Source organism: Elephas maximus, chromosome 9, assembly GCF_024166365.1.
Source record: "Elephas maximus indicus isolate mEleMax1 chromosome 9, mEleMax1 primary haplotype, whole genome shotgun sequence".
NCBI lineage: Eukaryota > Metazoa > Chordata > Mammalia > Proboscidea > Elephantidae > Elephas > Elephas maximus.
This window is the reverse complement of record NC_064827.1, coordinates 110238097-110252456: the sequence shown is the minus strand read 5'-3', so window position 1 is coordinate 110252456 and position 14360 is coordinate 110238097. Positions and strand designations below refer to the sequence as shown.

Genomic DNA, 14360 nt, shown 5'->3' with positions numbered 1-14360 from the left:
TAATGATGTAATTTGGCAGTTATGTAATGATGCAGTGATCCTCCCCATTGTGATCTGATGTGGTCATCCTTCATTTTCACATAACACTGATTTCACATAACAACCTGGTCTTTGGAACCTATCTATGCTGATAAGTGAGGAGAGGGTATATATCATGATCAAGTGAGATTTATTCCAGGTATGCACGATTGGTGTACACATATATATATGTGTATATATATAGGTGTATATATATAAAAAAAAGGTGTATGCAAATGTATATGCATATGTATATAAGTGTGTACATGCATATATATTCATATACAGTGAAAGCTGTCACAGCTGGAACTCAATGGGGCTGTCTTGTCTTTTGGGGTCTCGAAAGTTTTCAACCTTTGACAGGGTGCAGTCTTACAACTTTTCTAGCTCTCATTTTAGCGGAAAATACGTTGAGTTTTCCTTATCTGACAGGTTTCTGCCTTACACAGGTTTTGGCTTTCACAGGTTTTACTATATACAATAAAGCACATGGGGGCACAGATATGGATGCTTCTTTGATATAAACAAACACTTGCTGAAATTAGCTTTCTGGGTTTGAAGGCTTAGGACCATAGTCTCATGGGACAACTCGGTCAACCGGCATAATATAGTTCATAAAATTTATATTCTACATCTAGTTTGGTGAGTAGTGTCTGGGGTCTTTAAAGCTTGCAAGCAGCCATCTAACATACAACTATTGGTCTCTACTGGTCCAGGACAAAAAGAAAGAAGGAAACTGCAGTGCAATGGATCACGTTTATGTGGTCTTTCTTGCCACGGTCTTGTAACTCCCACCAAATGACTGGGTGAGGGAATGCAAATGAGGTGCTTGTGGCCCACCAAGAGGATTGGATAGCTTGCTAATAATGCAAATAAGGTGCATGGCATCCTTGTGGGGGTGGGACCATGCGAATAAGATATATGGAACCCCAACAAGGGAATTAGTTTTGCCATTCCTCTAGGCTTAAAAGAGAGCCAATCCCTGAGTCAGGGGAGTCCTCACTACCACCAAGAAATAAGAGCAAGGAGTGCACTCTTTGGACCCGGGATCCCTGTGCTGAAGCCCTCCTAGACCCAGGAGACAGAGAGCGAGCTATGACACCAGAGACAGTGACAGACAGCAAGAAGTAGCAACAGAGAAACAGTTGCGGCAGAGCCAGCAGAACCAGAACGCAGTAGTACAGTGCAGTGGGTTTCCTGGCCCACGGAGCGAGAAAGCTGAGCACCTTCAGGCAGGAGGCTTGCTGGCAGGGCAGAGTGCCTCTGGGCATGGGGCTTGCCCACCCACAGAGCAAGAAAGCTGAGTACCTCCAGGAAGCAGGCTTGCTGGCAGAGTGGGGTGCCTCTGTGCACTTGGCAGCAGACCTAAGCTCACTGACCACCAAACGAGAGAGCTGAGCACCTTTGGGCTGAGGCTTACTGACAGAGTGAGGTGCCTCAAGTAGAGCCAAAAGAGCTTTGTAACACTTGCCCAAGCAGGGCAGAAGCTGGGCCAGCCCAAGAGGCCCAAGGGGCCGAGGAAGAGACAGGCCTACCTGCAGGCATGACTGAGAAGAGGCTGCCTCATCAAAGAACTGTATCCTGAGTGTTCCTGAACCTGAACTGTAACCTGTTACTTCCCTAATAAACCCCATAACTGTGAGTACGGTCTGTGAGTTCTGTGTGTCCACTGCAACAAATTATGAACACAGCAGAGAAGTAGAGAGTGGTATGGGAGGGATGGCTGGTGTCAGAATTGGTAAAAAGGTTGGAGAGGAGATACGTCTGACCTCCACCTCACAGGAATCAGCCTTGGGCTGGTGATCTTGATTCTTTCTCCCCCCAACCCCCCCGTGAAGTCAGAGGAGCTCAGACGCCTCTCTGCCACTCCATTTTTACAGAAACTAGGATACAGAACTAACACTCTACATGAACTATGGCCTCATCTACCCTGAGGCCAAGAACTAGATGGTACCCAACAACCACTAGCAACCATTCTGATCACGGCCACAAAAAATGGACCCCAAAAGAATGGGAGAAAATGTGTAATACAAACCCAAATTCTTAGAGGGCTTCCCGAGACTAATGCCCTGAGATGCTCTGTAAACTCTGAACCAAAACAAGCCCTGCAATCGCCTTTTAAATAACAGACTGGCTCACAAAATAAAGACTATTGCCTATGAGTACTGTGCTCCTTTAAAAAATCAGCTATGCGAGACCCAATGGTCAACAATTACTTTAAAATAAAGATAAGAAGGTTAAGGGACAGGGAAACTAGATTAATGGAAATGTAGCAATCAGAACAGAAATAATGAGATTATTCATATAATTGTGAAGAATGTAACCAATGTCACTAAACAATTTTTGTAGAAATTATTGAATGAGAAACTAAACTGCTTTGTAAACTTTCATGAAAAATACAATAAAATACCATTTTAAAAAAATTCTCATGGAATCCAGATTTTCTGGAGCCTTGGATGCTGGATGAACCCCTGAAACTATCGCCCTGAGATAATCTTTAACCTTAAATCAAAACATCCTCTGAAGTCTTCTTAAAGCCAAACAACACTTTAGTTTAACTAGTAAACAATGTCTGCCATGAGCATTGAGCTCTTTTAAGATCTATCTGTATGAGATCAAACTGACCACAGCCACTCAAAACATTAGATAGGAAACTTAGGCAGCAGTGAGTTTATGTTCATGGGGAAGAAACAACTCAGAAAAGCAGGGTAAGAACGGCTGCACAATTCAAAGAAAGTAATCAGTGCCACTGAACTCTACATGTAGAAACTGTCGAATTGGTGTATGTTCTGCGGGGTACACTCTCAAGAACAACAAAAATGAACTTTTTTTTAAATCAATTTTATTGTGCTTTCAGTAAATGTTTATACGGCAAAGTAGGTTCCCACTTGACAATTTGTACACAAATTGTTCAGAGATATTAGTTACATTTTCCACAGTTTGCCAACATTCTCTTTAATTGCTTTCTGGTTGTCCCATTTCCAGTACTCTAGTTTCCCCACCCTTATATTCTCATCTTTGCTTTAGAGTAATTGTTTACCTTTTAGTCTCAAATGTTTTTTAATGGGGCACCCTACTCACAGGTAATATCCTTTATTTTGTATAACAATCTGTTATTTTGCTAAAAGGCGACTTCAGGGGATAGTTTAGATTGAATGTTTGAAGAGTATCTCAGGGCAATAGTCTCAGGGAGTCCCCAGTCTCAACTACTCCAGTAAGTCTGGACTTTTTAAGAATTTGAGTTCTGTTCTGTTTTCTCATGTTCTCTCAGGGATCATCTCTTGTGGCCCTGATCAGAATGGTCAGTAGTGATAGCCAGACACCATCGAGTTCTTCCAGTCTCAAGGCAGATGAGGCCGTGGTTTGGGTGGGCTATTAGTCCTGCAGTTTCTTCTTTGAATCTTTGGTTTCTCCATTATATTTTGAAGAATAAAATTGATACAGGAAAATATCTGGCAAAGATAATGATCTTACATCTAGCATATTAATACCATGTTATTTTTATCGTAAGACTTTTTTTAATCAAGGTAAAATTCACATAACATAAAAGTGTAAAATTTAGTGGCCTTTAGCACACTCACAATGCTCTGCACCCATCCCCACTATCTAGTTATAAAACATTTTCTTTACCACCGAAGGAGAGCCCACACCCATTAAGCAGTCACTCTCCATTCTGTACTCCCAGCTTCAGGTAACCGCCAATTGGCTTTCTGTCTCTATGGATTTACCTATCCTGGATATTTCATATAAATGGTGTCATACAATATATGACCATGTATGTCTGCTTACCTTCACTTAGGACGATTTATGCTGATGTATTTAGGCATGAAGTGTCACGATGTCTGCCATTGTATTGTAGCATGTATCAATACTTCGTTCCTTTTTGTTTTTCTAATTTTTATTGTGCTTTAGGTGAAAGTTTACAAATCAAGTCAGTTTCTCATACAAAAATTGACATACACCTAGCTATATACTCCTAACTGCTCTCCCAAAAATAAATTATTTTTAAAAAATCATCCCGGATTACATGAGGATTTAAACGTAGGGGTTTTATCACAGCATGGCTAATATCAAAGCTAGGCTAGAAACATCTTAATATATAATAATGTGGATTGCTTAAGTAATCCATAGACATCCAAAGATAATGTTATGTAGCATTAAAATATTATAGAGAAATATTTATATTAAAATTTCAGGTAAAAATAAAGATGTACCCAACAGGATAATTCTGTTTTCATTAAACTATATGTTTCTATGGGTGTATACATACACATGCACACATACATGAACGCATTCACGCACATACATAGAAGGAAATATCCTCACATGTTAACAGATATTATATTTGAATGATGAAAAAATTCTAGGTAATTTATATTTTTATATTCTTATTTGCTAGTAAACAAAATTTTTTTAGAATATATTGTCCTATTAATGATTTTACTGAGCTGCTGTGATCAGCCATCCCAGGTAGTGAGAACATCCACAGGGAAGACCAAAAAGAAGGAGCTTTGCAGGTTTTTCACTATTGTCTCGTTTACTGTTCCCACAAGGGAATTTTAATGGAAACTCTGTCTTAGCTACAATGCAGTAAGTGAATCTAGTTCTAGTTAATAACAAACCTTAAGACTTAAACCAAGTCACTTACTGACTGAGACCAATTTTTTTATGTCAGTTTTCTAACAGAAAAGTTGCATGATTAGTACAAGAAACACATATACCACCTACCTAGTTTCAAACTTAGCATTTGCCGTATTTATCTCTCTATACATACACACGTTGTTGTTGGGTACTGTCAATTCTAACTCATGGCCACCCCATGTGACAGAGTAGGACTGCTCCGTCAGGTTCCCAAGGCTGTCATCTTTACAGAAGCAGGCTGCCATATCTTTCTCACGTGGGCTGGTGGGTTTGAACCACCGACCTTGCGGTTAGCAGCCAGGTGCTGAACCACTGAGTCACCAGGGCTGCTTTAGTCACACATGTTGCTGCTGCTGTTGTTGCTGGGTACCATCGAGTCAGTTTCGACTCACAGAGACCTTAAAGAACAGAGCAAAACTGCCCCACAGGGTTTCCAATGAGCAACTGGCAGATTCGAACTGCTGACCTTTTGGTTAGCAGCCAAACGCTTAACCACCGCACCACCAGGGCTCCTAGTCACACAGAGTCACATATAAATTCATATACTTTTTTGTTGTTGTTGAACCATTTGAAAAATGGCAGACATTGTGACACTTCATGCCTAAATACATCAGCATAAATCTCCTAAAAGACCATTATCATGCCTCACAAAATAGTAATTCTATAATAAAACTCTAATATTCAGTTCATAATATTCAGTCATACTCAAATATCCCCAATTATCCCAGAAACACCTTTTTTCTTGATGTTTTGCTCAGATCAAGGCTCACACATTGGTCACTGTGTCCCCTTTACCCTAGATTTATTTGCCCACCCCAGTATTTTTTCATGACTAATTTTTAAAATTTATTTTTACTTTGAATTTTTATACTGGAAGTATTCCTGTGAAATACAGTTTTCTAATACAAGCAAAACTTCTTGTTTACTTCTTCATTATTTTTTTTTTATTATGGTATAAAAAAATTGTCACTGAGTCACCTCTGTCTCACGGTGACCCCGTGTGTGCCAGAGTTGTATCACGTTCCATAGGGGTTTCAATGGCTGATTTTTCAGAAGTAGATTGCTAGGCCTTCTTCTGAGGTGCCTCTAGGTGGACTTGAACTTCCAACCTTCTGGTTATCAGTTAAGCATTTTAACTGTTGCATCACCTAAGGACTGTAAGTTACATAAAGTACATAGATATTAGGTATACGACTTGATGCATTTTTCAGTATGTACACACTTGTGCATCTGCCACCCAGATCAAAATAGACAACATTTCTAGGAACTTTAGAAGATTCTAGCAAACCACATCAATATTTTTGGAACTGGTTTAAAAAAAAAAAGAGGGAAGAGTCAAGCATTTCTGCTACCTTTCTAATGTAGCAGTACTTTAGGATAACCAAACATATGATGAAAGAGTTTCTCTTTATATAAATATTCCTGCTAATAAATGAAGGAATGGTAGAAACGGAATGTTCATTTTGCACCCCTAATGAAATAATGGATCTAGGAATGATCATCGATAGCTGCTCACATCACAAAAAGAGAGACAACCAGACTGCAGTGCAATGGGTTTCTCTTACACATGGCCTTTCTGGCCCTGAGTTTGTAATTCTGCCAGAAATGATTGGTTGGGCCAGAGTCTGCCCTGTGATTGGTCTACTTCACTCATCTTGCAGATATTGGTCAGTTTACTAATTGGCAAGGTGGTATGTAAAACCACCCAATAGGATTGAACAACCTTTGGTCCATAGAGGTTGGTTGACTCATTGTCCTGCTGGGAGGGCCACGCCTTGTAATTGACAAGCCATTTCCTTACATAGGCCTCCAACCCCATAGAGGGTTTAGAAGAGGAAGAGGAAACCACAAGACAAACAAGAGCCTGGAGCAGAGAAATTTAGACCTACGGTTACTACCAGAGGAACCTACTAAAAGAGCTGTAATACTGGTCAAGGGCAGTAACACTGAAGACAACAAGAGGCCCAGAAGGGGCCAGGAAGCAGAGCTAGCAGTGAGAGGCTTGAAAGGGGCCTTGCAGTAGAGCCAGCAGCTAAGGGGGCCTGCATAGCTAAGGTGGGGGTGGGGGGGAGGGGTGGGGGGAAGCTGCACAGCTGAGAGAGGGGGTCTGCACAACTGAGAGGGGGCCTGCACAGATGAGAGGGGGCCTGCACAGCTGATAGGAGGCCTGTACAGCTGAGAGGGGGCCTGCACAGCTGAGAGAGGGGGCCTGCACAGCTGAGAGGGGGCCTGCACAGCTGAGAGGGGGCCTGCACAGCTGAGACAGGGGGCCTGCACAGCTGAGACAGGGGGCCTGCACAGCTGAGACAGGGGGCCTGCACAGCTGAGACAGGGGGCCTGTACAGCTGAGACAGGGGGCCTGCACAGCTGCGAGAGGGGCCTGCACAGCTGAGAGGGGCCTACATAGCTGAGACAGGGGGCCTGCACAGCTGAGGCGGGGGGCTGCACAGCTGAGGGGGGGCGCTGCACAGCTAAGACGGGGCCTGCATAGCTGAGAGAGGGGCCCTGTACAGCTGACAGGGGGCTGCACAGCTGACAGGGGGCCCGCACAGCTGAGGGGACTGCCACACTGGCTCTGAGCCAGACCATTAACAGCAGAAAGGCCGACAGGGTAGAGAGAGGTCTGATGGCAGAGAGCAGCTGAGAGAGCTGTCCTGGTAGGAAGCTGGCCTGCAGTGAAGAAGGGAGGGATGTGCTCTCTACTTCAGGGGAGCCCTCCAGACCTTGCCTGTGTGCTTCTTGACCCTGATCCCAAGTTGTATCCTGTTATTTCCCTAATAAACCACATAACTGAGAGTATGGTCTGTGAGTTCCGTGTGGCCATTGCAAAAAATTATTGAATCCTGCGGAGAAGTAGAGAGTGACGTGGGGGAGGAACGGCTAGTGTCAGAAATGGTGAAGAAGTTGCAAAGTGGAGATATGTCTGACCTCCACTTCACAGAAACCAGATTTGTCCTGATCCTCATTCTTATCCCTCATGACAATTCCTTATGTTACAACACACAGACATTATAAAACTCCTGATGAAAGGATACAATACTACCTGGCAAACAGTCTTGCAAAAAAAAAAAAAAGGAACTGAATCTAACCAAGTCTATAAATCTGCCTACCAGTCCAAAGCACATAAAATGATATTAAAAACATATTGTAATTTTTTTTTGTATGTAAGTATAGTAGTATGGCTATTTTTATAAAAGTATTATCTTTTAGATTTACATATTAAAATATTTATGAATGAAATGACACAATGCTTTTAAAATGATCCAGCAGAAGGGGAAAACTGTGGTAGAAGGGAGGCCACAGACAGCATGTCTGGGCAAGAGTTGATAATTGTGGAAGTTGGTTATCACATATATGGGGGTTCATTACTACAAACACACCTTAAAGGCTGCATCTGTAACCTGACCCTAGGAATCCCAGCAAACTTCCATTAGCCCTTAAACTAGCCCAAGCTAGAGTTCATGCTCAGAAGGGCCAACTGTGACTGCTAACTGACTTCAAAAGAAGACAGAGCAACAGGTGGGATGAATCAGAAGGAAAAATCATCACGCGGACCCTATTCCGTAGCGAGAGTCCCACAAGAGCCACATCGCCTCCTGTTTCCTGGCTACCTTCTAGAATTTTCCCTCCTCAGGATGCCCATGCGGCTGCCATCTTGCTGCCCAAATCACATGTAAGCCCTGCATCCCCATAACTTGGTGAGCCAGCCTGAGGAACTTCCTCCTGGCTCCTTGCTCTATGCATTACAATGAAGTTACTTTCTCTTTCTCAAAGACTGGTGTCCAGATAATTGGCAAGTCTGATTGCACGGGACAAGGACCCACCTTCTAGGGTTCCGTAACATGTCTGACCTCCTCTTACTTCACAAGGGGGAAGGAGAATCAAGATCAACAGTCCAAGGCTGATTCCCATGAGGCAGAGGTCAGACATGCCTCCTCTCTCTGCCATCTTTACTAATTCTCTGACATCAACCATCCCTCCCGCAGCACCCTCTACTGGGTTTGAAAATTCATTGCAGTGGCCACACAGAACTCACAGACCATACTCACAATTATGGGGTTTACTGGGGAAGTAACAGTTACAATTCAGGCTCAAGAACACACAGGATACAGTTCTTCCATCAGGATAACCTCTCCCCAGCCATGCTCGCAGGCACGCCTCTGCCTGGCCCTCAGTCGCTGCCCAAAGGCACTCAGCTTTCTCTCTCAGTGGGCCAGGAAGCCCACCACACTGCCTCCTGCTGCCGGGTCTTCCTGCTGGTCTCTCCTTCCTTGGTGGTGGTGGGTTCCTCCTCTCTATGCACACAAAAGTAATTAATTGCATTGCAATTATACTACTCTTTCTACTTTTGTATATACTTGAAAAATTTTCATAGTAAAATGCTTAAGAAGTCATTTCTAGATAATCAGGGAAATTTGACTATGGATTAAAGTATCACATGATATTACGGGGTTACTGACATAATGCCAAAAAAAATAGTCCATAACAGTTGGACATGCATGCTGAAGTCTTTATGGGTGAAATGACATGGTTTCTGGGATTTGTTTTAAAATACTCAGCCAAAACAAAGCACGTGGAAAGGAATAACAAAATGTTAACTGTTGAGACTGGGTGATGAGGGTATACAGTATTCACTATACTATTCTCTCTACTTTCGTGTAAGTTTGAAGATTTTCCTAATAAAAAGTTTTAAAAATCTCTCCCACTAGAGGGAACAGGCTCAGCATATTGTGACATCAGGCAAGTGTTGCTCACTTTGGTGTCTGGGGCTCCTTCCTTCCCCTTACAGGGGCTATCACACTCCTACCAAGCTGGAACGTGGGGCCTTTGGGACAAGTTCTCCTTAGCTGGCATGTTTATACTGGGCCTCACCTCTGTATCTTAGAACTCCAATTTTCCCAGGAGCCTGAAGCTGGGTGAGCGTCCAGAGACAATATGTGGGACAAAATCAACATACATGTGAATTCCAGCTCTTTCACCTTCTAGCTAGGAGAATTCACTTCAGAGTACATTTTCTTGTCTTTACACTTTTGGGATAAACACACCTGTCTCATAATACAGAAGTTCCCAATTTATGACATATTCAAGTTAGGACAAACCATACTTATGACCACCTTTTTTTTTCCCCGTACATCTTATCATTAATAATGTATACTACATACAACATTGCAGTGCATAAAAGGACCATACAGACAACTCTCCCTAATCTTCTCACTAGAAACGCTATACCCATTTCCAGGGATAATCTAGAACCCTCCACAAGTGGAGTTATTAACACAACTCACAAAATACCAGCATCATCCCTTTTTTATGGATGTGTGTATTTTTTTATGTCTGAATGTATTAAAATATATCTGTAAATACATCTGTAGTTTCCAACCCCAGAAGACAAATAAAGATCAGATTTATAAAGATACTGATAATAAAAGGCAGTAATAATGAAAACTAAAGAAAAAAACCGAGGTATTCAACCTATATCCGAACCAACTTATATCACAGTTGTCAGAGCAGAACCCCGTCATATGTTGAGGACTACCTGTACTTGAAAAGCACCCTGCTCATGCATGGCACATAAACTTTCATTAAATATTAGCTAAATTGCCCTGGTGGTACAGTGGTTACATACTGGGCTGATAACTGAAAGGTTGCTGGGTCAAACTCACCAGTTGCTCCATGGGAGAAAGATGTGGCAGTATGCTTCCATAAAGATTACAGCCTTGGAAACTCGATGCGGCAGTTCTACGCTGTCCTAGAGGGTCACTATGAGTCAGAACCAAATAGGCTGCAATGGACTGGTCTTGGTTTTATTACAAAATCAGTAATCCACACAGAATGTAATCACTGCGTCCCACATAACAGCATTATCTGACTTCACAAAAAAAAAAAAACCCTGCTGCCATCAAGTCGATTTCCGACGCATGACACAGAACTGTCCCATAGGGTTTCCAGAGTTGTAATCTTTAAGAAAGCAGACTATCACATCTTTCTCCCACAGAGCAGCTGCTCGGTTCGAACTGCCAGCTTTTTAGTTAGCACCCAAGCACTTAACCACTGTGCCACCAGGGTTCCCTATCTGACTTCACAGACCCCTCAAATCATCACCAATTTCAACTCATAACGACCCTATCTAAAGGACAGAGTAGAACTGCCCCATAGGGTTTCCAAGGAGCGGCTGGTGGATTCACTGCCGACCCTTTGGTTATCAGCCAAATGCTTAACGACTGTGGCACCGGAGCTCCCGTAGTAATGAAACCTAAATGATATTAGAAATCGCATCTAAAAGTCATTCCTCTGTAAGAGCCAGAGAAAGACATTTGCAGAAATGAAAACACTTGCAGAGTATCTCTATCTTTATCTGAGGAAAATACACAAAGAAGTATTCCAAATAAATGCAAAATGAATCAGAACAAAATGAATGAGAAATCTCAAATAGGAAAGTAGTGTTCAGCAATAATTCTTACAAGAAATATAATTATAAAAAGAATGATGATGGTATGATAAGGAGATCACTAAGGGAGAAAGTTAATAATATTCCATGTTATTATTAATATCCTAAAACATTCCTAATTATCTCAGGAAAAACAGAGGTTATATAGGGTGCAGAACGGAAACAGAATGAATAGAAATCTTACTGAACCAATGAAAAGTACAAAAGGGAAGAGAAGAAAATAATAAAGTTAAAATAAATATGAATATAAATTAAGAGGGAAGGCATAAAATCAGATCATTACTACACTAACCTGAAGGAGAAAACATCTCCTATGAACAGAAACCATAGGTTGGATTTGAAAAAACAAAAGGCATCTATTATTTACAAGTTTGTTGTTAGGTGCTGTCAAGTCGATTCTGACTCACAGAGACCCTATAGGACAGAGTAGAACTGCCCTATAGGGTTTCCAAGGAGCAGCTGATGGATTTGAACTGCTGACCTTTTAGTTAGCAGCTGAGTTCATAACCACTATGCCACCAGAGCTCCACCAATTAAATAAAACAACAGAAAAGAATCACATGATCATCTCAAGAGAGGCAGAAAAGGCATCTGACAAAGTCCAATACCCATTCGTGAAGCACGTCATCTAAAACAAAGAGACAAATACGGCTATAAAATAAACCACTAGGCAATACGATGAATGAAGTAGACCAAAAGCAGGAAAAGTAAAGAAAATTTGAAAAACAGAAACAAGCAAAAAGTTAATATATATAAAGATATCTTTGCACCATACAAAGAGAAGATATCCATGGAACATTTACAAAGTTTACAAAGTTTATTGCGTAACTTGCCTTTAAAGAAGAGCACAGATTTTTAAAAGCTGAGACTTTGACAGGCTACATTTTTTGGCAATACAATAAAATAAACAATAAACAATTAAAAGCTATTTTTAGAATTTGGAAATAAAGAAACTCTCCTAAGTAATTCAGTGGAACATCAAAATGAAATTACACATTTCCTAGATAAAACTGTATTTAGAGGAAATTTTACACCCCTCAATGTATACAGTATAAAACTTAACAAGGGAAAGAACAACAAATTACATCAGATGAAAAGGCTGGTGTTGGAACCCACCCAGCGACACCCAGAAAAAAAGGCCTGGTGGTCTGCTTCCATAAAAATTACAGCCAAGAAAACCCTATGGGTCGCCATGAGTCAGAGGGACTCCACCGCAGCACACAACCACCAGGGAGTATAAAGAAAACCAAGCTGCTGCTTCAAAATAGCCAATAAAATACATGAACTCTTGGAATGCCTGATAAGAGAAAAAAAGAAAGACATATAAATATTTTATTAGGAATGTCAAAACAAAACAAAACAAAAAACCCGTTGCCATCGAGTCAATTCCAACTCAAAGCGACCCTATGGGACAGAGTAGAACTGCCCCATAGAGTTTCCAAGGAGCGCCTGGTGGATTTGAACTGCTGACTTTTTTGATTAGCAGCCGGAGCACTTAACCACTATGCCACCACGGTTTCCTGCTTAGGGATGTCAAAGGAACTACTAATCTGGATATGGAAGAGATCAAAATAAGGTAAATGGAAAATTATATGCAATGCTATGGCAATATGTTTTTTAAATCCCCAGCAAAATATACTATGATAATAAATCAGAAACAGGAATGTAAACAGACCGGTAAGCATTAAAAAAAAAAAAAGCATACAGCAGAGAAAATCAACACAGAACAGCATGACTCATCCCTCAGACCGCTCATTTCCCAGGCCCCCGTTTCCCCTCCCGCGCCACGGACCCTCGTCCGCCCATCACTCAGCCCAGAGATCCACCACGAAAGGTCACACCCACTTCCCATTATTCGACCCACTGACCCTCCCCCGTGACTGAGCCGGCTTCCTCAGAGCGGACACCAAAAACTCTTCTTCCCTCAGCCCATCCCTGCACTCACCTGCCCCTCCCCCACACCCTCTCAGGACAGTGGCATTTACCTCTGGCGGTGTGTACAGTCACTGGAACTAAAACAGGACCGGCTTCCTCTTTCTCAACGTCCCTCAGGCCCTCTGGGAGTCCGCACGGCCCGCCTCGGTGTGCGCATGCTCAGCAGTGATTTGCTGAGCCGGAGATTGAATAATCCACACCTCGCTCTGCTCCCACTGCTTCAGTGGTTTAGGTTGGCGCCAACATGGCGGCGCCTTGCAGTTACTCCAGCTCCCCGGCCGCCTAGTTGAAGTTCTGTACGTACCGTGCAGAGGCGAGTCTTTAGACGGAAAACAGACAGGCAGAAGTACCTCCCCTCGGACTACAGCAGGATGGAACCAGAGCGCCGTCACTCTAGGTTGCCCACAGGCCCTCCCTGCGCTCGTGTGACCGAAGCCCTTACTTCCCCGAGGCTTCTGCGTTCCGGGTTAAAGTGTGAGCCGCGAGGACTGCGGCGAGCCAGGGCTGGGATGTGAACGGACGACTGCCACTGTGCAAAATGCGGAGTGTTGGGGAACCGAGGAGGTTTCATTCCTTATATTTCTTTAAATCAAAAAAATGTTTGCGAGTGCCGCCCAGGTCCAGGTTCTGGACAGACGCTGGCAACACAAAGGTGAACTCAACAGCAAAAGGACCCCTAGCTTCTGGTGATCCAGGATAGGTCAGTGAGGAAATCTGAGGGTCAACGTTGCGGGCTGTGTTGAGTGCAGTGTGGCTAGAAACAAGAATCACTGAGCAGAAATTCTCTTCAAACCCTGATCATTAGGTGAGGTTTTTGTATCCATTTTTTAAAATGTCTTTTTTCTGACTGTGGATCCCATCCAGATACCATATTTCATTTAGTTGTCACTAGCGGGGTGCCAACCGCACCCCCTGACGCTGTCAGAGGGGTGACACCAAAATGACCCCAGGATCCAGGGCTGCAGCAGCAGGCAGGCGCCGCAAGGGAAGGGGCTACACCAAAATGACCCCAGGATCCAGGGCTGCAGCAGCAGGCAGGCGCCGCAAGGGAAGGGGCTACCACGGCAGTGGCATCACAAAGGTGAGTGTCACCCATTTGTAAGGAACAGTAATTCGTTACACACACCCGAGTCATGGTGTGGGCGGAGTGCCTGCTATTGGGCGGAGAGGAAGGTCTCTGCCTTGGCCAATGGGACAGGGGAGGAAATGCAGGAAGGTGGGGCAGGGCGGGGCCAAGCGCTCAGCCCACCAGGTGGCGTTTGCTGGCCAGCCCCACTTAAGGATGGTGACCACACTGGGTGACACCAGCCCTACTGAG

General features: G+C 43.1%; 1 protein-coding gene across 5 annotated transcripts in view; it reads right to left on the bottom strand.

The window, feature by feature from the left end:
* ZNF484 (zinc finger protein 484) overlaps positions 1 to 13537 on the bottom strand; it is a 93547-nt gene extending 80010 nt beyond the window's left edge. For 3 of the 5 annotated variants that reach the window (XM_049897183.1, XM_049897184.1, XM_049897182.1), the window contains exon 1: positions 13093 to 13535. The gene's annotated coding sequence lies outside the window, so the exon portion shown is untranslated. Of the gene's footprint in view, positions 1 to 13092 lie in introns of all 5 variants that reach the window. The other 2 variants (XM_049897181.1, XM_049897185.1) reach the window with 2 other exon arrangements.
* Positions 13538 to 14360: the final 823 nt, after the last annotated feature.